At 45.0% G+C, this 26,650-nt stretch overlaps 1 pseudogene; it reads right to left on the minus strand.

Moving 5' to 3' along the window:
- The window catches only part of LOC114794952 (voltage-dependent P/Q-type calcium channel subunit alpha-1A-like), a 44,995-nt pseudogene that overhangs the window by 12,252 nt on the left and 6,093 nt on the right, over nucleotides 1-26,650 (minus strand).

A 26,650-nucleotide genomic window follows, 5' to 3' on the forward strand; every position in this document is an offset into this window, starting at 1 on the left:
TGGACAAAAAAAAGTGGGAGCGAAACAGAGAGACTCACGCCGCTATGGAAAGATTGGCTGCTGACAGGGGGCTCACTTCTGCCACCTCCTTGGCTTTCTGGAGAGCAGCTTTCTGATTGGCTGCCTCCTCCTCCTCCTGCTCTCATCCTAAAGAAAGGGACATGGGATGTCGGTGAAAATCCACAAATAGCGATGCCACCACCACCACCTACGTCTCCAACTGAATCAGTGGGTCCAGAATTGAGAATAGTCCAATACAGGCCAAAATGCGGATCAAATGAATATCTGTGTTTCTACCTCACCTTGGTGAGCTCCTGTGCATTGGCCAGATTGTCCACAGCGATGGCCAAGAACACGTTCAGCAAGGTGTCTGAGCAGAAAGCAGTAAAGGAAACAAACCCTGGTGTGCAATGCAGTAACAGGACACTCAGTGGCAGGTGTAAATATGTGCCAACAGGATACAGTTGCCGAAAAGCGTGAGCACGATGAAGAAGACGGAGAAGACCATGCCCTTGTTTACTCCTCCCTGAGATTCGATGCCATCGTACATCACCATGTTCCAGTCCTCACCTGTCAGGATCTGGGAAGAAAACAGACCTTTGCATCACCCTGCTGCACTGTACAGTCGTGTGCTTTCTTTTAACCGCGGCTGTGCCACTCACCTGGAACACGGTCATTATTGCTGCAGGAAAGGTATCAAAGTTTGTGGGGGAGTTCCAGAATCAAAGTTAAACCTGAAAGTAGTGGGAGGAAAAGATTGATAAATAAAGCAGAAAGACCAATAGCATGGACTATTATGTTTATGTAACAAAAGTTCAAGCATAGATTTATTTCATCACTGTCCATGGTTGAAACATAAAACTTTTATTGAGTGAATGAGAAGTATTTGGCACAATGTGTAAAGATGAAAATGTATCTGGATATCTGAATAAAACATCGTCACTCACTGTCCCCCAAAGAGCTGCATGCCCAGCAGAGCGAAGACCACAATGAAGAGAAAGAGGAGGAAGAGCAGGCTGATGATGGACTTCATCGAGTTCAGAAGGGACACCACCAGGTTCCTCAAAGAAGCCCAGTACCTAAATGAGGGGTGGCGACAGCAGCAAAATGTTAATCGGACGTCGACCAGTGAGTCAGCAAGCTGATGGGATAGTTCAGTGGCTAGACAAACAAAGAGACCCTCAGAGTGACAGCAGGACGCTGTGACAGACAGACTGACAGACAAGGAAGACTCACTTGGTCACTTTGAAGATCCTCAATAACCTGAGAGCGCGCAACACACTGATGCCAAAGGAAGTCCCTGGCTGGATCATTGCCCAGAGAACCTCGAATATGCTGCCACATATGACCTGCCACACACACAAACATGCACACACACACGCGCACACACACACACATACACATTTAAAGCTTTGGTCAAAAACAACATGCAACAAAAATAAATCAACAATGCACATTGCACGTTTATCGCGATTTTTCACTGAAACCCACATTGAACTGCATTAAACTCCTGCAGCTAATGCACCGGCACTGCGCAGTACGATTTTTACGGCACATACACTGACGACACTCACAGATAGGCCTGAATACTGGAGAGAAGAGGAAATTGACTCACGATGCAGTCAAAGCAGTTGAAGGAGGAGTGAAAGTAAGGCCGGCTGCCCAGTCCATACAACTTAATACACATCTCCGCCATGAAGATGCCCAGGAAGATGAACTCAGCAAAGTCTGCAGAAGAGTGAGGGGTTGGGGGAGAAATGGGGGGGGACCAATAACTCTAAAGAACACTTACAAGTCAACTTACAAGTCAACTAGGGTGCTAGTAGCCTAGTGGGTAACACACTCCCTGTAACTACTGATTGTAAGTCGCTCTGGATAAGGGCGTCTGATAAATGCTGTAAATGTAAATGTAGATGTAAACTTTCATTAACAATAACGTGCGCTCTGATTGTTTATAGGTTCACTTAGATCAGTGGTTCCCAACCTGTTTTCCCTGAAGCCCCCCTGCCTGTGTCCAAGACATCTCTCTCTCTCTCTTGTTTTTTTATTATTATTATTATCTTTTTTCTTCTGTTTGGTTGTTTTTTTTTATTGGGGTCTAGGTTTGAGAGTTTGAGCTGTTTTCTTTTGTAACCTTTTGAGAATATTGTTATTGCCTATGGTCTAATTCTAATAAACAAAGTTTTAAAAAAAAAATAAATAATAAATAAATAAATAAATTGCTGCAGTCCTCTTTCCCTTGACCTGACCCTGATTAGTCTCCCAGTAGTCTCTGCAGCTGAGAACCATCCCCACAGCATGATGCTGCCACCACCATGCTTCACTGTAGGGATGGTATTGGCCTGGTGATGAGCGATGCCTGGTTTCCTACAAAGGTTATATTCTGTCTACAGAGGACCATGTTCAATCAACTGTTTTTTCCACAGGTGGACTCCAATTAAGCTCTACAAACATCTCAAGGATGATCAGGGGAAACAGAATGTACCTGAGCTCTATTTCGAGTTTCAGGGCAAAGGCTGTGAATACTTATGTACTTGTGCTTTCTCAGTTTTTTATAGATTTCCATGTTGTCATTATGGGGTGTTCTGTTCAGAATTCTGAGGAGAACATGTATTTATACATTTAATACATTTAATGTTTACAAATATAATTCTGGCAACCTCAGTGCAGATTGCAATAGAGCTGTAAATCTTGACCTGAGTCAAGTCTGGTTCAGGCTCAATTTCTATCATTTAATCGGGTAAATGATCAGCCAGCAAACATGAACTTTCGGTCTATAGTACCTATCCTTTCCATATGATTCGCTGCTTGTAAATTAGTTGTAAATGTGTTTTATTAAATGTAATTTTTTTGAGATGATCATTTGAGTTGCAAATGTTCAAATAGTCTTCAGGGGATGCATTTTAATTATCCTGAGAGAGCTGCGAAAATGGATACTGAGGAGGTGAAACGGTGGCTAGCCTCTTTTTTTAAACCCAATAATTTCCTTTCCCTGTAAGTAGCAATCGTAGCGCACACAAAGTAAGCCAAGCTATTAAAATGCTGTACTTGTAAGGTGCATGCTCATATAATAAAATTCAAAGATACATTCAAAGTGTACTTTATGCAGTAAGCATAATTTACTTAAGTAAAATGGCCGAGTTTGTGTACATGTCCTACGTGATGACATATCTTGTGAGAACTCACAGAGGAAGTCGGAGAGCCGATCCGGCTGATCGTAGTGTACAACAGCTACACACAGCGTGTTGAGGCCCACCAGGCACAGCACAGTCCAGTAGAAGGCCTGCGTCTTCACAACGTGTCGGATGAAGAACCGCAGCCTGCGTTCCCGGCGGTGGAAGTTGGAACCCTCCAACTTCGAGCTCTTCAGACTTGCTCTGGCAAAGGGTGAGCCTGGCATGGATGGAAAGGTGGACAGATAGGAATCCAGAAAGTAGTAAAATTCTTCCACATTAGCAGACCGCTCCTATGCCCTTGTAATATAGGAGTCAAGTATGTAGGTTTTACATAAACTTACACGCTTACGACATCATGCATTATGCACCAAAGCTGTAGAAACCCAGTCTACCCCAGAGCTAAATGCATGCACAAAATAACCCAGATGAAGAAGGTTCCTTACCCACAGAAATCTCCCCTTCCCCCTCCTCAGCATTTAGCAGGTCGTTCTTGTTCTTCTTGATTGTGGGTCTCCGTCGTGACCCTGCATGGATAAACAATTCAGTGACTCTGGCCACACATACAGATGTGTAACACAATAACATGACTAAACATGGAGAACATGAACGTTTGAAGAGGCACTGCAGAGAATAGGAGCAGAGTGAGGTGAAGGATGGAGATACTGCTGAATACCATCAAAGGGCATCCGATCATCTGCTTCATTGTCTTCGTCCGCCAGGATAACTTCTTCTAAACAAAGAAAATTAGAAAAGTATGTTTAAAAAGCATCCAGGTTGTGATGGTGCTGACTGTGCATTTGATAGTGAAACGATTGAGAGATGTCTGGAGATTTGAGGAAACACCTGCTTTGCAGATCCATTCCAGATACCCATTGAGCTCGCGCTCAATCTGCTGCTGCCGCCTGAGCTTTAGAAACTCACTCCTGTTCTCCACGCGTTCTCTCTCCTTAGCAAACTCCCTATTATTCACATGCACATACAAACACACAGAGTAAAATCAGATAAAACAATGTTCATCCAAACCTGATCCTAGAGAAAGAAACGTCTCTCACAAGCACAATATAACACAATATCTATCACAATATGTAATGGTGGTAAACTCCAAGAATTGGTATGTGGAGCATGTGGATCAAAGCACATCAGACAGACAGATCATATGAAGAGATGGACTCACCCAGATAGCACACCCAGCACCAGGTTCAGCATGAAGAAGGAGCCAATGATGATGAGGGGGATGAAGTACATCCAGTTCCAGGCGCTCCCAGAGGCATCGTTGCTCTGAATGAAGACAGGTGCAATGTCAGCAAGGCGCATGCTTCCATCTGCTGTGAACCCGGTGGGCTATTTCACACTATGACTCTTTCACATGCTCTAAAATATATTCTTTTTTCCTCTCAAAAACCATTAAACCGAACACCGATTAGCGTCATGGCCTCACACCTCCAACGTTGTAAGTTCAAATCCTGCCTCGGGCTTTGGGTGTGTGGTTTCTGAAAATTGGCCAATAGGTGTGTTGTGTGAGTGAATGAATGCTGTGTGTTGTGTTCACCCCAGGATTGGCTCCTCGACCTTTGCTTGTAGTGTTGCTAGATCATTTTAATTGACACAGTTGATTTGCACTTTTATTCATTTTTCATAATGTTCCAAAAAAAAACAATGCATATAGCATATATTAATAGAGATGCCACTCGTTTTGTTCAGGGAATTATATTTTTGAGCCATCACTGTGTCAAGAATGATCAGATATTTACATTTATCCAACGTAATACCTTTCTTTTGACCTTTAATTTGATAAGTTCTGGAAAAATTATTGAGTTGGTTTTGCATGTGCAAAGTTTACATGCTCTCCCTGTGTTGGCATGGGTTTCCTCCTGGTCGTCCGGTTTCCTCCCACCATCCAATTAAGTTTTCAACTCTAAATTGCAACTCTAAATTGTCTGAAGGTGTGAGTCAAATATGTGTGTGTGTGTGTGGTGTGTGTGTTTGCGCAAATTTTTACATCGATTTGCACCTATCTTAAAAACGCTTATAGTTCAAAAAATCAGAACCAATGATTTATAAATGCACTCTGAATGGCTGACACTCACATAATATAGAAGGTCAGTCCAGCCCTCCATAGTGATGCACTGGAAGACAGTGAGGATGGCAAAGAGGATATTGTCGAACTGTGTGATCCCATAGTTGGGCCCCAGCCAGTACTGTCGACACGTCGTTCCGTTAGGACAGAGACGAGAGGGCAGCTCCGTACCACATGGGAACTCCTCCCGAATTTCATCTGAGGGTAAAAGGACAGAGGGATGTTCAAAATGAACGAGAAGCCAGTTCCTTTGACAGTAATTTGCTGAGGAAAAGACACAAATGCAAAAACTCACCAGTGTATATGTCAAAGCAGGTTGTATGGAACTTCCCCATGTAAAACTCAAGGCCTATGATGGCAAACATGAGAATGGCAAAGAAGAGCAGCAGCCCAATCTGAAGCAGAGGAATCATAGCCTTCATGATGGATTTGAGCACCACCTGCAGGCCTGGAGGACAAAGAACACATTACATATAATAATCTGCCAATGTTTCTCAAGAGTTTGCTATATATTAAAAAAATGTATGCATTACATGCCTGATTATATTACCCGCTGCTCATGAGCAACCAACTACCAATAGACTATCCCATCACATTCTGTCTTCAAGAATATATTCAGATATTCCTGGTCACACTTTCTTCATTAGGCAACTAACTAAATATGTGTTCCTGACAAAAATGTACATTTAAAGCATTTAGCAGATGCCCTTAACCATAGTGACTTACAATCAGTAGTCACAGGGACCATCCCGCTGGAGACACACAAGGTTAAATGTATTGAACCTGGGACTTTGTGGTCTTTTTGGTGAGTGTCTAACGCACTACCACCCAAACACTCCCATTTATACTGCTTAGTCACTGGCTTCACCTCTCTGCAATATCTCTAAAAGCTTCCTCCTTCTAAAGACTTATAGGACATTCAGCTATTAATTAAGTCCATTATGAAGATGGCATGTTATTTTTTGTTTTTGGGTTTCTTGTGAGGTTACTAAATTAATGGCCTGTTTTTTTTTTTGCTGTGTTTTTTGAGACCTGGTGACACCTGGCAACACCATTTGTACACAATGTGCACTGGAGTGCAGTGAGCATAACGTATGCATGGCATCACACACCCACTGTGCACTGGATGGAGGGAACTTTATGAACATGTAGAATTACAGGTGAAATTACAGGTCCATTCCGTTCCATCCCCTCCAACTTACTGGGAATCCCAGACACCAGTTTCAGGGGCCTCAACACTCGTACGGCACGCAGGGTTCGCAGGTCGAAGTCTGAACCCACCGTTGACAGGATTCTGGAAGAAAGTGTTAGTGATTATTGAAAATCTGCAGCATGCGCATGTTAACTAGGGGTGTTGAAATAATTCTCTTAATCAATGGATCACGATGCAGTGAAGAACATTATCAATATATCATAATGGCCAATGCCATTTTTTGGCGCCGACATAAAAATTTAGGTAAAAAAAAAATTTTGGCTAAAAATTGTATGGCTGCCTGATCTTCTGAATATACCACCATTTCGGGTAGGAGTAAGACGGATGCTCTCTGAACGCCATATGCGTTTTTGGTGCACTTTTAGCCAGGATTGGTGTTTCACTGGTGTTCACTTGGTGCTGTTTAACGCTCGTCGCTGCTTAACGTACGTTGGGATTTCGGCAGAAATTGACGGCAAGAAAATGTTTCATGCAGACGTCACCCAAACAAACCAACCAAACGCTGGTGCTTAACGTGGATGCTTTGATTTGCTCCAATGGGCAGAAAAACGGTTGTGTTCAGTCTTGAGGCATTGATAATAGAGGTTCACAACTCTAATATTCACTAAGTCTGCAGTACGTGAGGGGGGCATAAAGGAAAGTTCTGGAACTTTCTATAAAGCTGATTTCATTATTTTCACCTAAATTAAGTACGAGGAACAATACTGACAACAAATCTAAAGAGAAAAGGACATAGAGAGAGAACAACACAAGAGAGGGAGAGGGAAAGGTGATTTTGAGAGAGGGAGAGAATGAGAGGGAGGGAGGTTAGATGTGCTGACTGGCTCATTTATTTCTATCTTTCTCCCCTCCTATTTATAGCTCTTCCGTCTCAGAGCCACTGCCACTGTTGGCTCAGCAGCACTGTACCTGGTTCCCTACACACATGGATAATGAACTTGTTGCAACACACACAGCCATCGTACTCAGTGTGAACACTCACATGAATGACACACAGACTGTAAATTCTCTCCGAAGGAATCTGCATTGGAGTCATATGTGAACAAAAGCACCAACACACACACACACACACCACACACTGAAAGGTTCCTTTGGCAGTCTCATTTCCAGTTATTCCCCTGACTGACGCACACAGTGTGAATCATCACATTTCCTCGCCAGTTCCTTTCACTGGCTGACGCAACTCACGCTACACTACTGCTATACACAACACGACTGTTCCACACTTTACTCATGCACTACTACAAACTCCCATCCTATACAATACCACCTTAATAGCACATATTAGCTTCATACAGAGCATTTAGGCACCGCAGTAAAGTTAAAGTGAAAAAGTGAAGTGATTGTCACTTGTGATACACAGCAGCACAGCACACGGTGCACACAGTGAAATTTGTCCTCTGCATTTAACCTATCGCCCTGAGTGAGCAGTGGGCAGCCATGACAGGCGCGCAGTGTGAGCAGTGTGTGGGGACGGTGCTTTGCTCAGTGGCACCTCAGTGGCACCTTGGCGTATCAGGATTCGAACCGGCAACCTTCTGATTACGGGCCGCTTCCTTAACCGCTAGGCCACCACTGCCCCACACTACACTACACAGCACCAGCCTCTGCAGTGCTGCTTTACTGCACGCTATTGTGCCAATGGGCACAATTGTGCCGAAAGGTGCCCCTGAGATCACACACTGGCTGCTGTGGTTAAGTACAGAGGATACAGTTCGTTGTGTGCCCTGTGTGCTGAATATCACAATGACAAAAAATAATCAATGTCCAAAACTAAGTGCTACACTACCACTGCATAGGTACATTAAACAGGTAGGTACAACATACTACAACCAAACTGAAAAGAATTATACCTATACTCCACATTAAAGCACCACAGTACAGCTATACTACAAAATACTACACACTATTATACACTAGAGGTGTGAACGATCGCTGATATTATGCATTGCGATGATCAAAGCCTCCATATCAGGGCAGCAAACTTCTCCAACAACCATGGCGTGAGATTTTGGGGTGTGTGTGAGGACACATACGCACAACGTCATGAGGCAGCGGATTTACTACATGGAGCATGACAGGGGGACATCACCAAACAACGACCTGACGGCGAACAGAAAAGAACCGGGCAGCTTTACACAGACAGACACAGGTGAAATCAATCAGGAGTAGCCCTTCCAGACCGGATCCTGACAATATATTACTCCCTATGTGCCTATCGATCACTGTCCACCTTGATTGACATTTTGAACAACTGCATTAAGTTATCAAAAATGACAAGCTTATCCTTGGGCAGTGGTGGCCTAGCGGTTAAGGAAGCGGTTCCTGAGCCGTCCCCACACACTGCTTCCTGGGCCCACTGCTCACCAATGGTGATGGTTAAATACAGTGCACCGTGTGCTGTGCTGTGTATCACAATGACACTTCACCTTCACATTACATTCACATTACATTCTTCAGACACCCATTTGTTCATTCAAGACATTTTGTATATACACACATGTATATATGTATGTATATATATGTATATATATATGTGTATGTATGTGTGTGTGTGTGTGTGTGTATATATTATAATATTTGGGATAATATCCTAAATCATGTACTACAGCACTGTGGTTCTGCTCACAGTGCTGTTCCACATTTCACACCCTTAAATCACAGCTTCCACAGCACACAGAGCAACAGCAGCAACCTACACACGCGGCGGCCGCGCCTGACGCGTTTTTATGGCCGCATGGCGTACGGCGGCCTTCGCACACACGTGCACCGGAGCCGTGCGGCGTCCGTGTCGGAGTTACGGCCCCGACACTAATTCACGATCACAGGCGCGCACTGCAGGAGTCGGTGTGAAGCAGCGTGCAGCAGGATTGATGCTGCTGTGAACGATCGATCAGCCGGCAGCGGCGCGCCGGTGCCGGGGTGGGCGGACTCGTTGCTGAGTGACGGACCTGCTAAGGGAATGCGGTGCCGTAGATCACGCTGCCATTACGTGGTATTAGTGCTAAGGGCCTGTCCTTGTCACAACACGGCACACTGCTCCTATGCATCCATCATCACGGGCCCTCGCTCCACTTCCCTGCGCTGCCTACGGCGTTCTGGTTAATTGCTGCCGTGGGCAGAAAAGTAGTATAAGCCCTACTTGCCCAATATTGAGCCATCTGTCCTCGGGATTTAACCCACTAACATAATGTAACGTATAATTTGCATAACCTATACAAAAGTGAGTCATTTGATTTAACTAGCATCCGAGGAATAATCGGAGGCAGGGTTGCACGATTTTGCTCGATTGTGAATACTGAATGCCCCCAATTTTGAGGTCACTGAGGGTCACTGATTGAGGGCAATCGGTATGTGTGAACAGCAAGTGCTCCGATTGGCTGGGGAGCAGACCAACCCCACTATTCACGTGTCTCAATCCATTTCCTGACCTATTAATTTCCTCCCTTTTCATCGCAACTTGTCGAATATTCTTTATTGTTACAGTGTGGACATTTTAGTTTGAAAAAAAATGCTTTTTTTATTACGTGGGTCGGGTGCAGTTTTCTATCTGAGGTCATTTGTCAAGGTCAACTATTTGTGTGTAAAATCTGCAGAATTGTCCCTGCTCTTGATACAAGCCATTACTTTATGATAAATCTATCACTGTGTTTAGCGAAGAAATGTGAACACTAAACAGAAGATGAACAGGAGCTGCGTTGGTAAGATGGTCGGGTTGTTTTGGCGGGCATGATGGTCGGGGAAGGCTTGGTGGGACTGGAGGGCTTAAAGAGAAGGTGTCTGCACAGCGTCTGCACAACACTAACAGGGAGAGGTCTGCAGAGACACACCTGCCACTCAGTTCTTCACACACGGGAGCACGCCTGTCAGCATGCGCGAGTGTGTGCGTGTGTGTGTGTGTGTGTGTGTGTGTGACAAATGCGTACATCAGGGAGAGGGAGGAAGACTGAATTTACATTGCCGTTGTAGGGTCTTTCAAGGTTTTCGCGTCCCAGAAAACTGGAATATCACTAAAGTTCACTGGCGATTTAATTCATATTGGGATGTTTTCAAGGTAAGAGGTAATGCATGGTGAGCGTTCACTAGTTCAATGATCAGGAGACATGGCAATCGGCAGTGACCAGGATACAAGATATTCTCAAGCTACCCTGGAATATTGCAATTCTATCAATATCCTGATTCTAAACTACGAATTTAACCTACGCATGTATTCTTTGACCTTGAACCATGTAAAAAATAATCTCTAAAGGTTAATGAAGAGGTTAATGTAATGTAGCTCATACCGCAGGAAAGGTAAAACAGACAAATTGTACTTTTAATCCTGAAAAAACTCAGAATGCATTAATTATAGTGACAGTAGAGACAAACCAAGAAATCCCCAGACCTATTTTTTTAAACTCAAATAAGCAAATAGGAAACAATTCAGACTGTGTGAGAGCTTTTCCCACAATGCAACACACTTGACCTCACACATGTTTTCATTCACATTTATTAGTTCTCTTGCTAAATTTTAGGACCAGGATTAAACCCTGGGCTCCCTAACCATTCAAAGCATCACCATGGCAACGTGCAATTCCTCGTTCACACTGTCTCTACGGTTACTGGCTCCCTCTCATTCATAACTGTTTCTATGGCAACAGGGACCTTAGCTCATTGATAGAATCTCGGTATCACTGCAGTAACAGTGCTAGGGGTGGGGCTTAATTGATTTATTTTTTTTCCTACTTTCTACAGGACACATTTTTCACCCTCTCAGTGCGGCATTATTTATAAAAAGGAATAACAACAGCGTGATGATAAAAATTATGCACACACCTTTGGATCAAGCAACAAGAATCAAACACTGTTTCAAAGGAAGGCATCTGCACTGGAATCTAGGTCACATGTTCAGCGAAGCGCTGCAAGGCGCATACATCTATACCTGCACAAAGATGGACGCCCCCTGCCCCCCATTTACACACACTCAGCTCAAACCTTGTGCATGTCTGTCTATCCCCACATCTGTTCTACATATGGATTTCTATATGTTATCCCGGCATTGTACCATTTTCTGTCTCTTTTCCATTCCTTCCCTCCTCCTCCATCCTGACTGGCTATTGAGCATTGACCTCAGTTTCACAAGCCCCCCCCCTTCCCGCTCTCCTTGCGTCTCTTCTCACGCCCCCCACCACTGTCCTGTTTGTACCTCTCATTTCGTTATATAGAGTATTTACTTAGGACTTCCTTTGGAAATTAAAAGGCAATTGCAACTTTGAAAACAAGATAATGACGGGACGATTTTAAGTGCAAATTAGTTTTCTAAAAAATCGCATCATCTCTCCAACACTCTGCTAAGTAGCTAGATGTGTACAGCCAGTCACGACTCACAGTGCGACACAGCACCGGCAAGACAAACTTGGAGTACACTGCACCCCACGTTGCCATGGAAACAGCTGGCAGCAGGTCTGGGAAATATGGCTAAGACACATCGTTCCGACTGTCACAGACACGATTTACACAGTGTAGGACAACATCACCTTAGACATCCTAACTGCTTCCCAGACGGTACACTCACAACAATAAGGTGAGTGAGAAATGTTCAGTGGTCGGCGTAGCAACACGTCGGTTACCAGGAAGCTGCTCCATTAGCGTAACATAGACAACGGTGGTGAACACTGATCATCAGGCTCGGCAAAGGTCTACACAGACACACATTCTGCACACACTCGTCCCTACAGATACACCGTGAGCACTGTATAGCAAGTAAGCAGGAGTGTATCAATAAAAAGGCCCCGCACCTTGAGTACACGCAAAGGATTGTGGGAGTTTTGCAAACAGGTCAATTGTCATTAATCTAAGTAGCACCAAGAAAAGGGAATACATGGAAATTATGCTATGCAGTGGTGGCCTAGGGGGTAAGGAAGCGGACCCATAAGCGGAAGGTTGCAGGTTCAAATCCTGAACCCCCAGGTGAACCTCCCACTGAGGTGCCCTTGATCAAGGTACCACTGCTCACTAAGGGTGATGGGTGCAGAGGACACATTTTGTTTCAATTGTTCACATGACTCCTTACTACTATACATAAAATTTTATATATATATTCAAGATTTTAAGCTGTGTAATTAAGTCGCATGTGGAATGTAGGCTAACTAGTTTAATCTCAGCTAAATATTATTCATACACTGACGAAAACATAATGTGTACAATAATAATTACATTAAATCCATATAAGTTCATATAACATTCATATGTTCATATGTTTATGTGCAAATGTTATTTTATGTACTATTTGGATTAAAGAGTGTGTGTGTGTGTGTGTGTGTGTGTCCCTGTATGCTTTATCAAAGGATTGGGCCATAGGTGCTGTGAAAGGGCAAAATCATTTCATCTTCAAAGAGCGCTGTTGCTCAAAGAAGCCTCCATTCATGAACAGGAAACCAAAGCGCGCGTGTGTGTGTGTGTGTGGGGCTGTGTGTAAAAGAGAGAGGACGACAAGAAAAAAGAAAAACAATAAGAAATAGAATGGGAGGGGGAGTGTGTGTGTATGTGTGTGCACGTGTCAAGTCTGCACTAGATGATTGATCATCTGCAGCAGCGAAAACAGGTTACTGCAGTGTGAACACACGCGCACACACACACACACAGTCAGTTCTTTCTCTACAGTGTTACACAATTCCATGTCCATCCACACATCATTTTTCATCGTTATTACCTTTGACCTTTTTCTCTCCAATCACAATGTGCTGTTTGCACTCATGAGCCTGTTACCTTCTCATCCCCTGTCTCTCTCTATCTCTCTCTCCATCGCTAAGCCACAAGGAACAATGCATGAAAACACCAGGAACTGACAGTCTCTGCAATGGTCAAGCCTCTCTCCTTCCATCCCTCCATCTCTCCCTGTCTCTCTCTCTTTCGGGGAGCAGGTTTCATCTGAGTTCTCCACTGACAGGACAGGTGTGTTCACACACACACACACACACACACACAGACAAGACCTGCATATTAATCTGTATCTGTGTGTGTTAACCTATGAAGAAGAAAAAGCACACAGTTCTGCAGAAGCCTCACTCCTTCCGCTGAAGCTGGGAGGACGACGGTGTCCATGACCCACTTACACACCCAGCAGCAAACGTAAGCACACGCTCTCCCACTGCAGCGCGCGTGCATGGGACGTAACGATAAGCCTGATGGGGACAGAAGGACAGTGTTCCTCGCTGTCCCACAGCTGCAGGACAGTCTGTCATGCCACTCACTGCACCGTCACAATGCTAAACAGATGGAGCAGGAGAGAGAGGGAGCGGAAGAGGAAGGACAAAAGGGAAGGACAAGGGAGAGAAAACGAGAGCAGAAAGAGGAGGAGTAGCAGAGACACTCACCCAGTAAGCACCACTACAAAATCCATGACGTTCCAGCCGTTGCGTAAGTAGGAGCCCTTGTGGAAGGCAAAGCCCAGAGCCAGAATCTTGATGCCCGACTCGAAGCAGAAAATGCCAATGAAGTAGGGTTCTGTGTCATCCTGTCCACACACACACACAAAAAAAAACCATATACATAAGCTGCAATAGCAGCATCAAAACAACGTCTAAAGAATGTTCTATGGACAAAAGCCACAAATTAATGTAATGTAATCAAGTTGCTAACAGTTTGTTCAACAGAAGATACCTTGACTTTAAAGGTCCTCTATTATTATTTAACATTAGATTATTAGATTATTTAATATTATTACGAATTCCCCTAGCCTGCTTATAGTCCTGCAGTGGCTAGAAATGGTGATAGGTGTAAAGAGTCACTCTGCTTCACCTTCATTGGTCGGCTCTGGAATTTGTCCCCTTATGACATCATAAGGGGAAAGGTTACCTCCCATTTCTCATGCTTTGTCCCCCCATAGAATTTCCCACCCCTCTCCAAAATAAGTAAATTCACTGCCCGTCATGGCTTAAAACGTGTGAAGCATTGCAGATGCTGGTGCTTTTACGTAAAAATTAGCAAAAATTATTTTTATAGTTCGTCACATGAGACATGAAGAACCAGTGGGTTCATTTTGTTTTTCCGCCTCTCTCCTTCTCATTATCATTTAAAGCTAGAGACACAGAAACGGCGCATCACGCCTAGGGAAATCTAATGTGTGACGGGCTCAAAGTGGCTGTAATTCTGCATCACGGCTAAATTTCGGAAAGAGTCTTCAGATACAGTATTAGAGGACCACTAGGAACTACATATGGGGAACTACAAATTCATTTCGGGGGCTCTTTAATTTGGATTCACTGGTAACGGTTTACGTCCTGTTTCAAATGTTCGTAGAACCCAATTAACAAGATCGCATGTAGTCAAAATACCCAAATACATAAAATGTAATATATGTAAAATGTAAATGACTAGAAACATACTGATCAAGCATTTCCCAACAGAAAAAATAATAATGAAACATAAAATGGAATTCTGGGAGAAAAACTGAAATTGGATATCAACTCACCAGGCGCTCGGACATGGGTGTCTTGTCCCCGTCAGGAAGATGCTGCTCCAGGGCCAGGACGATGCAGTTAGCAATGATGGTGGCCAGGATCATGTACTCGAAAGGAGTGAGGGATGCAGGTCAAGGAAATTGCAGTGTGAGACACTATTAAAAAATCTTCTACACAATTCTTCATGCAGCTTTTCCTTTCACTTCAGACTCATTAAGTGTCTAAGTGACTTATGCTGAACGTCCTGGTGACAATGTGTGAATAGTTCTTCCCATTACATAATGTGGCTGTGAGTAATTTTAGGTCGTTTTGCTGTAAAAGTGGAAATTAACAAACTCTTCTGTTTTAGTAAGATCAGAACGAGCCACTTCTGTTCCGTGGACATGGCACCGCATTTACAGTCACCCAGAACTCACCATTTCACGACAATGGCTGTTGTTGTGGCAAGAAACAATTCTCTCAGAAGCAAACAATCCTCTTTCAGGCAGAAATTTGCGTCCGGAGCCGCATTATGGACACGTAATCTAGACCATGACACTGACTACATCCTGGACTTCTCCAACCCTACAACTGTAGGACTTATATCATCCCCAACCCTGCACTGACACCATTTGCAGGCTCACTCTACCCTGGAAGGGGGTCCCTCTCTGTATCACTCCTTCCCAAGGTTTCTTCCATTCTTTTTTCTCTCTCCTAGAGTTTTTTTGTGTGGAGTTTTTCCTTGTGTGCAGAAGGGTCAAGTGTGGGGGGTGTCAACTGTAGGGCCTGTCAAAGCCCATTGAGACATACTGTATGTGATTTTGGGCTATATAAGAAATAAATGTTTTGTTGTTGTTGGTCCGATTCGGTTTCAATTTGAGACATGTCAGCGCATTAAAATGCGTGCACAAAAACATATATTCCGGTAAAGGCCATTAGATTCAGTGAATCGACGTCTTAACGAGGCTTGACACAGGCAAAGCGTGGTACGAAAAGGGCCTGTTCCAGATGGGGTGTGTTTTTCTGCATCCAGCACGAGAGGCAGATGCACGCCGCCGCGGCAGAAGCGTGCGTCCATGTGGGGAAGTAACGCGTGCCGCAGGCCGTCTTGCGAGTGAATGAGGGCCCTTAATGGGCCAGGCATTAGCCGGTGTCTCCCTGCGTGTTTACTCGCTGTGTAAAAGCGCGTAATGTGTGCCGCGGGCAGGGCCTCTCGGACCCAGTCCACACACAAGACATGGTGGGAGGATCACTTCCGCGACGTCCACTGGTGGACGATGTGCAAAAGGGGTTTCAGGGGCATAGAGAACAGTGGGAAAACGGAGGAGAAAGGGAGAAGGACGCTGCGCTACACCGTGTGGCGTATTGATAGGAGGGGGTTTAAATTGTTTAAAATTGTATGAAAGCTGTCTATTACACCTACACGCTCCTCTGCCATTAAACCTTGATCATAAAAAAATGTTCTGGGTTTCAGAAATAATAAAGACACCAACAAAAGGGGCTGCGTGATTAGCTAGTTAGTTTACAGCATTTAGCAGACGCCCTTATCCAGAGCGCCTTACAATCAGTAGTTACAGGGACAGTCCCCCCTGGAGACACTCAGGGTTAAGTGTCTTGCTCAGGGACATGATGGTAGGAAGTGGGGTTTGAACCTGGGTCTTCTGGTTCATAGACGAGTGCTACTACGACCTCCAACATACAGTTAACCAGTCTGCACTTTTATCTGATTATTTCTGCTTTTGGAACGTTAGTGAACACCTTCCACGGGACAGGTTTGTCTGCCGAACGGCAATCGTCCCTTTAAAGTGGACCACCAGGTATCCAGAAGCCATCGGCAGGAAGGAAGCACTCTGTGGCCCTCAGCCCCGCCCCCAGCCAGCAGACGCTCCGGCTCTACGGCGTATTATCACCTCTGGCTCTATTCAATTAGCCCGGCTGCCCTGCACACTCTGTGTGTGTGTGTGTGTGTGTCGGCTTGTCTGTGTCCCTGCGGTATATGTACGTGTGTAAAAAAAAACCTTCCTGTGTGTTGTATCTGATGTGGCTGCAAATTGGGGCAGTGATTGGCCTAGCGGGTCAGGAAGCGGACTCGGAAGGTTGCGGGTTCGAATCCCGGACGGCCAAGGTACCGTCCCCACACGCTGCCCCCCGGGCAGCCTGTCATGGCTGCCGACTGCTCACTCAGGGTGATGCAGGGTTAAAAGCTGAGGGCACACTCCGTCGCGTCAACCGTGACATTCACTTTACCGTGTAGTCTATGTGGCTGCACCGTGTGTGTAGGGACTTTGCACTTAGTTTGAAGAGTGTGTGAAAGTGAGGGCACTTGGTGAGCAGTGGGCGGCCATGACAGTGGAAACCGTTGGCGGTGTGGGATTCGAACCGGTCAACCCCCTGACCACTGCCCGGCTGTGGGGTCTCTCTGTGTGTTTCATTGTGGCCGCAAGTGTGTGTATCCCACTGGTCACCCTTGTATAGAAGGCACATGCTTGTGTGGTGTTTGATGTGCTCGGTGTGTGTGTGTGTGTGTGTGTTCCTCGGACCCCGCCACTCTGATCAGCCCTGCCAAAAACCCTTCAATTATGAATCCTTCCCACCTCCCGCCACACCGCGCTAAAAATAGCAACCTGACAAAGATAAAAGCCAGGGGAGGCGCGGGAGAGGGAGGAGGAGGAGAACCTTCCCGCTCTCCCTCTCCGGCGCAACACTAGGCACCTGGAGTAGTGACCCGCGTCTGCCGCTAAAAAGGCCGCTATCAGCTGAAAAGCCAGGAGCACAGGCCGGCCGGTTCCCGCGTCAGCAGGACCAGCGGATTGGGGAGAGGAGGGAGGGAAAGAAAGAAGGCCCTGACTCCAGCACTTCTGCCTGCTAAAAGGGTTGTCGCGAATCGGCCCCTGGGCCGCCGCGTCTGCCCCTGGCTGCCCCTCCACACCTGAAGCGGCTGAGGAGGATTTACGCTCTGCCTAGACGGAATAAGACAAGGCTGCATCCGAAAAAAAAAAAACCAAGCGAGACATGCGCGAAATGTTGCCAGGAACAGCTACAGATCTACAACAACATAGATCTTCACCTTTCGGTGAATTGCAGTAGAGCTCGGTGACAGGGGATCACGCCTATTTACATTTTTATTCGGCCCGTTTCATCAAAATCTGTCAATGCCTCTTTTTCACGCATGGAGCACAAACAGGCATATCACAGACGATCATACTTAACAGACCCTTTTTCTGTGCTCCGTTTCAGACATGAAATGCTGAAAAATATGTCATATGTCAGGTGTCATAACCCCTACGGCTGAGATTTTCACCAAAATCTAAAATGTTCTAAAATGCAAACAAAATATATTTTGAGTTGATGATAGATTATGGAGAATAAACAGTTCTTACTATTACGGTCATGAGTCATGTGACAGGCATAATGATAAAAAAAAAAATACACCAACAAGACTGATTCAATATGTTTAGTGCGTTATAACACGTTAATAATTCACCTTGTCACCCCCAACAAATCTGCAGATGGGGTGTGAACAGTTTTTGTGCTGGAATAGGCTGCATAAGGGTCAGAGGTTAATTGTATTCTATTAGAAAAAAGTACTATTTGACTGAATTTAAGTTTAAAAGTGCTATTTAGTTGACAATCCCCCGAACCGCCAAGGGGCCACTGAGGTGCCACAGAGCAAAGTACCGTCCCCACACGTGGCTGTCCACTGCTCACCAAGGAAAGGACACATTTCGTTGTAAGATAAGATATGATAAGATAAGATCATCCTTTATTAGTCCCACAAGAGGGAAATTTACAGTGTTTCACAATGTCAGTCACTTTACTTTCAGGACTAAACTGCTTTTATTAAGAAATGATTTATTATTGACATCAACGTGACGTTGTAGTGCTAATTCACGGACAAGTTCTGCCCTGTGCAGCCATTTTCTACTCTTTCCCTTTCTTGCCACATCACACTCTCTTTTCTCATTCTTCACCCTCTCTCTCCTCCCTCAACTCAACTTATACATCAATCATAACATTCCATCACAGAATCCTCCATTCAGCCCAGAACACTCACACACACACACACACACACACACACACACACACACATACATACACTCTGCAGGGTCAGCAAGTCTGTGACGGAGAGCGAGGGAGGGAGCTGAAAAAGAACGGCAAGGACGAAAGTGGCTGAGGTGCAAAAAACGATTTGGATCAAACCATCATCGGTGCAAAACAAACCTATGAGTTATCAGTATTGCCGAAACCAGCATGAATTTTACTTGGTATCGGATCGAAAAGCAAATCGGTGGTATTGCACATGCCCAGGCTCCTGTACAGACTCAGCTGCACTGTAAAGAGCGAGTTCGGCACGGCAACTGGAGCACTGCATTATGGGATCTGTAGTTTTTGTCTTTTCTTAATAATATAAATCTGTTATGAAGTAATCTCGCTGTATGGGGCCCTGAAACCGTCTATAACTCGCAGCAACGTTTGCATTAGTTTTGCCTGCTAACAGTAGTATTATTGGAATACGGGACTAGAGCTGCCCCAGACGGGACAAATCAAAATCCCGGACAATACGGGATGGTTGCCAACCCTACAATTGAAGTGAAGGTCATTGTGAAGGACAGCAAGCACAGTACACGGTGACACAACAAAATGTGTCCTCTGCATTTAACCAACACCCTTGGTGAGCAGTGGGCAGCCATGAAAGGTGCCCGGGGAGCAGTGCGTGGGGACGAGGCTTTGCCACCACTGCCCCTTATGCGGGGTAGACTTACAATTGGTAGTTACAGGGACAGTCCCCCAGGACAGACTCAGGGTTAAGTGTCTTGCTCAGGGACACAATGGTAGTAAGTGGGGTTTGAACCTGGGACTTTGTGGTCTTCTGGTTCATAGGCATGCAAAAAGAGGAACAATTTGCCACGACACTCCATTTCACAGCCAACATCTATCTGATTTTCCTATTTGCTGATCACTTCCAACTTCTGAATCACTAAGGCAGTAGACAGCAAATCACCTCCCTCCGTGACCTGGCGGCCCTAGTTCTCTGCAACGTAAATATGTATTGATTTCTTCCCCTGTTTGCTTTATAAAATACTATCGCAGAGATGAGGTCCGCTGGGATTTATTAAAGAATGCGAGAGCGTCTCTTTGCTCTTTGTTACTCTGTGTGTGTAAAAAGAGCGATTAGGTAAGCCAGGCCCTCACTCGTTCCGCTCGTCCACAGGAGAGAAGGGAAGTGCCCGAGGACACGCTCTCGTTCTCCCTGTCATTCTCTTCTCGTCTCGCTCAGCCGCAGTGGTGGTCAGATCCTCTGCATCGGACTGGACACACAGCCACAGGCGCCGGGATATCGCGTCCACTTCTGTCATCACAGACGCTGTCTGGTCAACACATCCACTCGAAGCCTGTCCGTTTGACCCCAGTAATGGGCGGCCTGGTCACTAACGGTCGGTCTGAGTGGGACATGTTTAACCCCCCAGGGGAATCTGTATGTGTGTGTGTGTATAGTGTATAATATGATGAGAATGCATTGTGTGAATTTACACGTGCGTTTGAGACATATGTGTGTATTTTTAACAGGGCAATCTGTGTGTGTATGTGTGTTTATGTATGTGAGGGTATAGAGTGTGTTGTGTGCATTTACGTGTGCTGTTGAGATTGGTGTGTGTATAATAGTAGTGTGTAAAGGTGTATGTATAACGGACTGTAAAATTTGAATGTGTGTGTATATAGTGTGGTAGTAGCCTAGTGGGTATGACCAGAAAACACAGGTTCAAATCCCACGTACTACCATTTTCTGCCAGAGTAACACACTTTACCCTGAGTGTCTCCAGGGGGGGGGACTGTCCCTGTACCTACTGATTGTAAGGTGCTCTGGATAAGGGCGTCTGATAAATGCCGTTAATGAACACGTACATATCATATCCATTCATGTTACATATGGGGCAGTAATCTGATAGAAATGAAAGAAAGGCAGTGCTAAAGTTACACATTAATAATAATTCATAAATACTACATATTTATCCAGGTATTAGTAATGTAATTAGCAGTATTTTATTTATTGTGTTTAGCATAATGCGTATATTTTATATAGTGTTTTGTGTGCATATAGAGACTGTGTTGTGTGTGTGTGTGTGTGTGTGTGTGTGTGTGTGGTGTCTGTTCAGTGGCTGCAGCAGTAGGAAAGCAGCACGTGGCTTCAGGAACACGAGCATGAAAAATCAATCCATCACAGACACGCTCCTCACCCAGCAGCCAGAAATAGCTCTGCTCCCACGTCACTGCACACACTCTTACAATACACACGCACACACACACACACACACACAGTACAGCCAGAGGTACACTCACACACAGGAACACAGTAGAGGAATATGTACATTCACACACACACATAAACTAGACATTCAATCACACACGACACACACAGTTCAGAATACAGTTGCACAAGTCACACACTCTCACTCTCTCTCTCTCACACACACACACACACACACACACACACAGTTCCGCCACCAGAAATGAATAATTAATGAGCAGTAAGAGCTGAAGACATAGAAGCGCTACAGAGAGACTGAATGAGTAAGAGATGCCAAAGACAAGAAGCAGCTGAGAGGGAGCAGACGAACGGAAATGCAGCTCGGCACTCAGCTCTCTAATGAAGCGCCGCCATGCCGGTAACTCACCTAGCCAAGGAACCCATACCTTCCACGGTGCCTAATAAACATTCCAAACTGCCTGGAATTCTGTGGCCAAAAAATCTGGACAAAATGTACATATGCTACTTTATTATTAGACCTGTCTCATGACAAATGCATAGAACATACATTTTCTTATGGCTTTTTTTGCATGTCTAATGTGCTCTTTAACTACTGCGAGTTTATTTACTGTCCTTTATACTGTCTAGTAAGCACATGGAAAGTAAAGGTGAATTCACCACAGGTCTAGTGCCCTTCTGGCTGGTTGCGGTATAACACCCCAGTTGTTTCAATGAGAAAATGCTGATTAAGCAAAGTTTGTTTTAAAAATGTTTTTCAACTGTGTCATAAGAAGGTGTGGTACACTTTTGAATATATAACATGATGGAAAAATTTAGGCTTCACCACAATGGAAGGTGTGACCACCACCAGGAATACTGGACAATACTGTACTCAATGCACACAATGTTGCATTGATTTTCCATTGTTACATTAAGACAGATGACTTTAATGTATTTACATGTGACGTCTGGGCTTCTCCTCCAAGTAATGTCCCTGAAATCGCAAGGATTTTCACTTCTCTCCACAGATTTGCTGGTTTGAACGTGGTAAGCTGTGGCACTGCACTCCGTGCACCTGAAGAGCAATGGTTTGCTACAGCCAGTAAAGCAGCCAGCGGCTGTGAAGTCATGGTGCTCGTCGGATCATCAGGTGGCACCACTTCGCGGCTAGGGTCTTAATGACCGTCATTATTCAGTTTGGACTGATTGGGACTATACTTAAGTTGCCTTATTTCCACACTTCCCTGGTTCGGCTTCACTAAGTGTTCACTAATTTTGTTGAACTTTAATCTCTGTGCGTTGTGACGCATTGATACGGTAACCCATAGAAACGCGTCTCCAACCAAAAAGGAGGAGAGGTTTATTTTAGCAGTGATTATAATTGACTTTGTGATTTTAATTCCAGAGTTCCTGCTACTCTCTAGGCTACCACCCGCCGTGCCCATTGTCTGCCCATTGGTGGCTTTGGTTGACATAGCAAACTCTTTTGTCACCCAGAAGTACCCTTCTTTCCCACTGGTTGTCTTAACAAGGTACTTGTCAAACTAGTGTTATCACCAGTAGTTATTTCATAAATCTGTACGTTCTATACATATCTGTACACTGTACACAATATCTGTACACTGCTCACTCAGGGTGATGGGTTAAATGCAGAGGACAAATTTCACTGTGTGCACCGTGTGCTGTGCTGCTGTGTATCAATCACTTGATGTGACAATCACTTCACTTTCACTTTCTATTGACATTCCATGGTCTCTGGTCACAACATTTGCATTCGCGGAAATGACGTCATGGACACCATTCACCAACCGCAATGTTTGGCGCAGACAGGAAGTTGCGTCAGCGTTTTTTTCCAGAAAAAAAAAAAAAAAAGAACCCACCGGTTCTTCCGAGGCTCACATGAAAAAATTATATTTGTGCTCATTTTCACATCCAGTCACCGAGCAACTGCAATGCTTCACACATTTGGAAGCCAAGATGGATGGTGGGAGGGCAAAGCATAAGACGACAAAAGGGGACAAATTCCAGGTCCGCCCGTCAGAGCTGCTGCTCTCTGAATGGCTGCAGAGACTGAGGGACTGCAGGACTGAGAGCATGCCAACAGTGTGCAAAGCTGTCTTTAAAGCAAAAAGTGGCTACTTCGAAGAATCTAAAACATAAAAAAAATTCTAAATTATGTAATGCGTTTTTGTTTAATACATCATTTCATACGTGTTCCATCATACTTTTGTCTGAGGTAATAATCTACGTTTTTTTTCTTAGAAAAAAAAAGTACCTTATTAACAAAAAGACACACAGTATTCAGATAGCTTATATCACCTCGAAGAGCTTCACCTCTGTCTGCAAAGTGACCTCGCGGAATCAGCTGTGACTAAGACTGGAAGTGACCAGGACATGTCCCGTTTTCAAGTCCATACCGATATTACGGGATCTGAGGTGATAAGCGGAAGGAAGGCCACATATCGAGTACAGAGTCTGTGGACACTGGTGGTTTTGGTTGCCATAGCAAACGTGTAGCGAACTCATCTGTCACTCAGTGTCACCAGTAGTTGTTTTGACTTTCATCAATCTGCACGTTCAATTGACATTCCATGGTCTCTGGTCATATTTATTTAATCTCTGGTCTTATTTATTTGATTAACAGCGTTTAGCTGACGCCCTTTTCCAGAGTAGCTAGGGGGACAGTCCCCCGGGAGCAAGTGTCATGCGCAGGGACGATATTAAGTTGCACCAGTGGACTTCTACCAGCCTCTCGCTGTGTGGACGGCCACTAAGATCTACTGTGGACGTCGAGTTGTGTTGAAAACGGGTGACGCCGGTTTAAAGCTCATCAATCATTCAGTGCTTCTCAAATCCTGCGCACGGGTGCATCATCGCCCTGCGAGACACCCGTCCCATCAGGGTGGAAATGTTGTTTCGCAGGAGAGCGGCGCTCGCTTGCTATCGCTTTCTGTTGACCCGAGGCGACTCTTCCATCTCAGACCACAAGTGCACCAACACAGGTCTTGTTCCAGGTTCTTCGTCTAATGTGTCACCCGTCTTCAGTTTCTCGTTCGCCTTCTGAATCCGGAAAAAGCGCAGGAACGTACAGCACGAGGTCTTTTTCTTTTAAGTGATTCAGAGGAAATATCGCGACCCGTCGCCTGCTGCACTGCAGCTGCTCTGAGACTCGGCCTTGGTCTGGGCTGCTAATGTTGTGCTCATGAAAATTTCAGACACGGGGACTTGAACAGCATCGGCAATAAGGGCCGAGCTCAGAGCGCCGCGCCGGCGTAGAAAATGCCACCGCGCTGCCCGCGGGGTCTCGCCGAGCCTCGTCCTAAATCATTTGTACGCCCCCCTCTCTGTGCTCTCTCGCTCCGGCCCCGTACCCGCCTTACTGCCGCCGCCTTTAACCGCGTTTTACCCATTTACCCACAATGCCCTGCACCTACGCAGCATCTCTTGAAGGGACACGGAGAGCAGGAGCTTCACCTGCACCCAGGTCTGAACCCAGACGGAAACATCCTCCCATCGCATCTCGGCAGAGAGCCCACGAGAAGCAGGACGGCCCACTCCCTCTCGCTCTCTTTTCTTTACGCAGGGGGTGACGCCATTCTCGGCAAATCGCTATTCGCGAGCAGACAACCGGCTCCACCGGGGTGGGGTGGGGTCGGGGGTGGAGGATGCCGCGGAAGAGCGCACTTTCAGGCAGCTGCGGATATTTTGGGGCTGACAGGATGTGAGGGGAGAGAATGGGCCGAGCGAGAGATGTAACGAGGATGGGGGGAGGAGGAGGGGTGGAGGAACGGGAAACTGCATGTAACCCCTTAAAACCTCGGAAAACATGCCAGGCTTCCGTAACATTCCGTAACTAAAGGCCATTTACTACGGCAATATTCATGGGATAAAGACGAAAAAAGGAATATTGACCTCACTGTTCCTATGACAACCGGATAGCACACGCGGTATCACAGCACGACTGATTCAAGAAACAGGTCAACAAGCCGAAATGCTGAAACAACGTAGCACAGAACGAAGCGCCACATCCTCGCATTTGCACGTGGTTTCTGGCTTGCGAGAAAAAGGAAAAGAGAGGAGGAAGAGGATAAATTATTCAGCTTCTGCTGACTGCACGGAGAGAAGGAAGGAAAAAAAATCAAGACTGAGCTCTTTCATTCTTTCCTCTCCCACTGCTGTTCGCTTTTCATGTCAGTAGAACTCTTTAAAACTGCAGGTGTGACTATCACGATACCGATACTAAGGATGGTACTGGATTCTCTATACTATTTTCGATACTAGAGAGGGAGAACAATTGAACACAGGATAATTTAAATAATCTTTTAATAAATTAAGAATATTTTTAGAATATTTTTTATGAAGTCAGAACACCATAAATATTGAAAAATGTATAAAAAACCTAAACAAATAATTGAAAGAAATGTATTTTAATTAGATCATTAGAAAATATTGATACAGCAATATATCGCAATATTTTACGTGCTGATATGAAATCTATACAGGGATATTAAATATCAATAGTTTTGTATACAAATTTAGTCCACTGGGTGGTGCTGTTGAGCGATTTCTTTCGTGAAGTCAGCGGAGATGAGAATCAGCATGCAACTGCAACCTCCACTCCTTTAGATGGCGCTGTACAGCTGGGTACTTTCAATTACCGCTGGGCGTTCCAAGCAGAGTGAAATCGCAAAACATGACAGACCGATCATGGCATTTTCTATTTCAGCTCTATTTGAGCTTTTCAGGGGCCTGTCGCAGTATGCACAGTGACCCCTGTATCGTGAGATCCTTGCCAATGACACACCCGTAATTTTAATGTTTTTGTGCCGAACTAGACAGCACTCTTCGCCTCTCATGCCACAGAAGTGAGAAAATATGCGCGTTGTCATAATATTCTCATTCTTGTAGTTAACTAACTTCAACAGTATTTCTAGACAGTGGCAATAAAAAATTAAAAAGTTTTGAATTATGTTTGAACAACAACTTTATAACTCGGCGTATAATTCAGAGTGATGGTCTTTCAAATGCTTTGCTAAATTTGTTGTGCTGCTTGCTTTGATGGCAACAACTTTGAAGCACTTCTTTCAAACAGCTTCTCCACATCTTTTTGGTTTTCCCCGTTCATCTGGTTGAAAAATACCTCCATAAAGCGCTCTTAATTTTAACATTATCTACCGAGCTTGGTGCTGCAGAATTATGCTTTAAGTATAAGCAATCGGTTCTCCAGGTAGCCCAAGATTCGAGGGAGGGGCTGCTGGCTGCAATGCCTGTTGAAAATCGCTGTAGTCTGCCGGTGAGATCAGTACGCTGGCAGATGCAATGCTGGAATTTTAAGTATCGATACCAGCTCTGATTTATATCGAAAACGATACTAAAGTTTAGTATCGGTTAGTTGCCGAGAATCAATTTTTTTGACAACATTATTGCACCGGCAGCAGCAGAAGCCAGCGGACGCCTCATGCAGGTCAGCTCAGGCCACATGCTCCTCCATTAGGCTAAATGCACCATGGTACACTA

This window comes from Denticeps clupeoides, chromosome 7 (genome assembly GCF_900700375.1).
Source record: "Denticeps clupeoides chromosome 7, fDenClu1.1, whole genome shotgun sequence".
Lineage (NCBI taxonomy): Eukaryota > Metazoa > Chordata > Actinopteri > Clupeiformes > Denticipitidae > Denticeps > Denticeps clupeoides.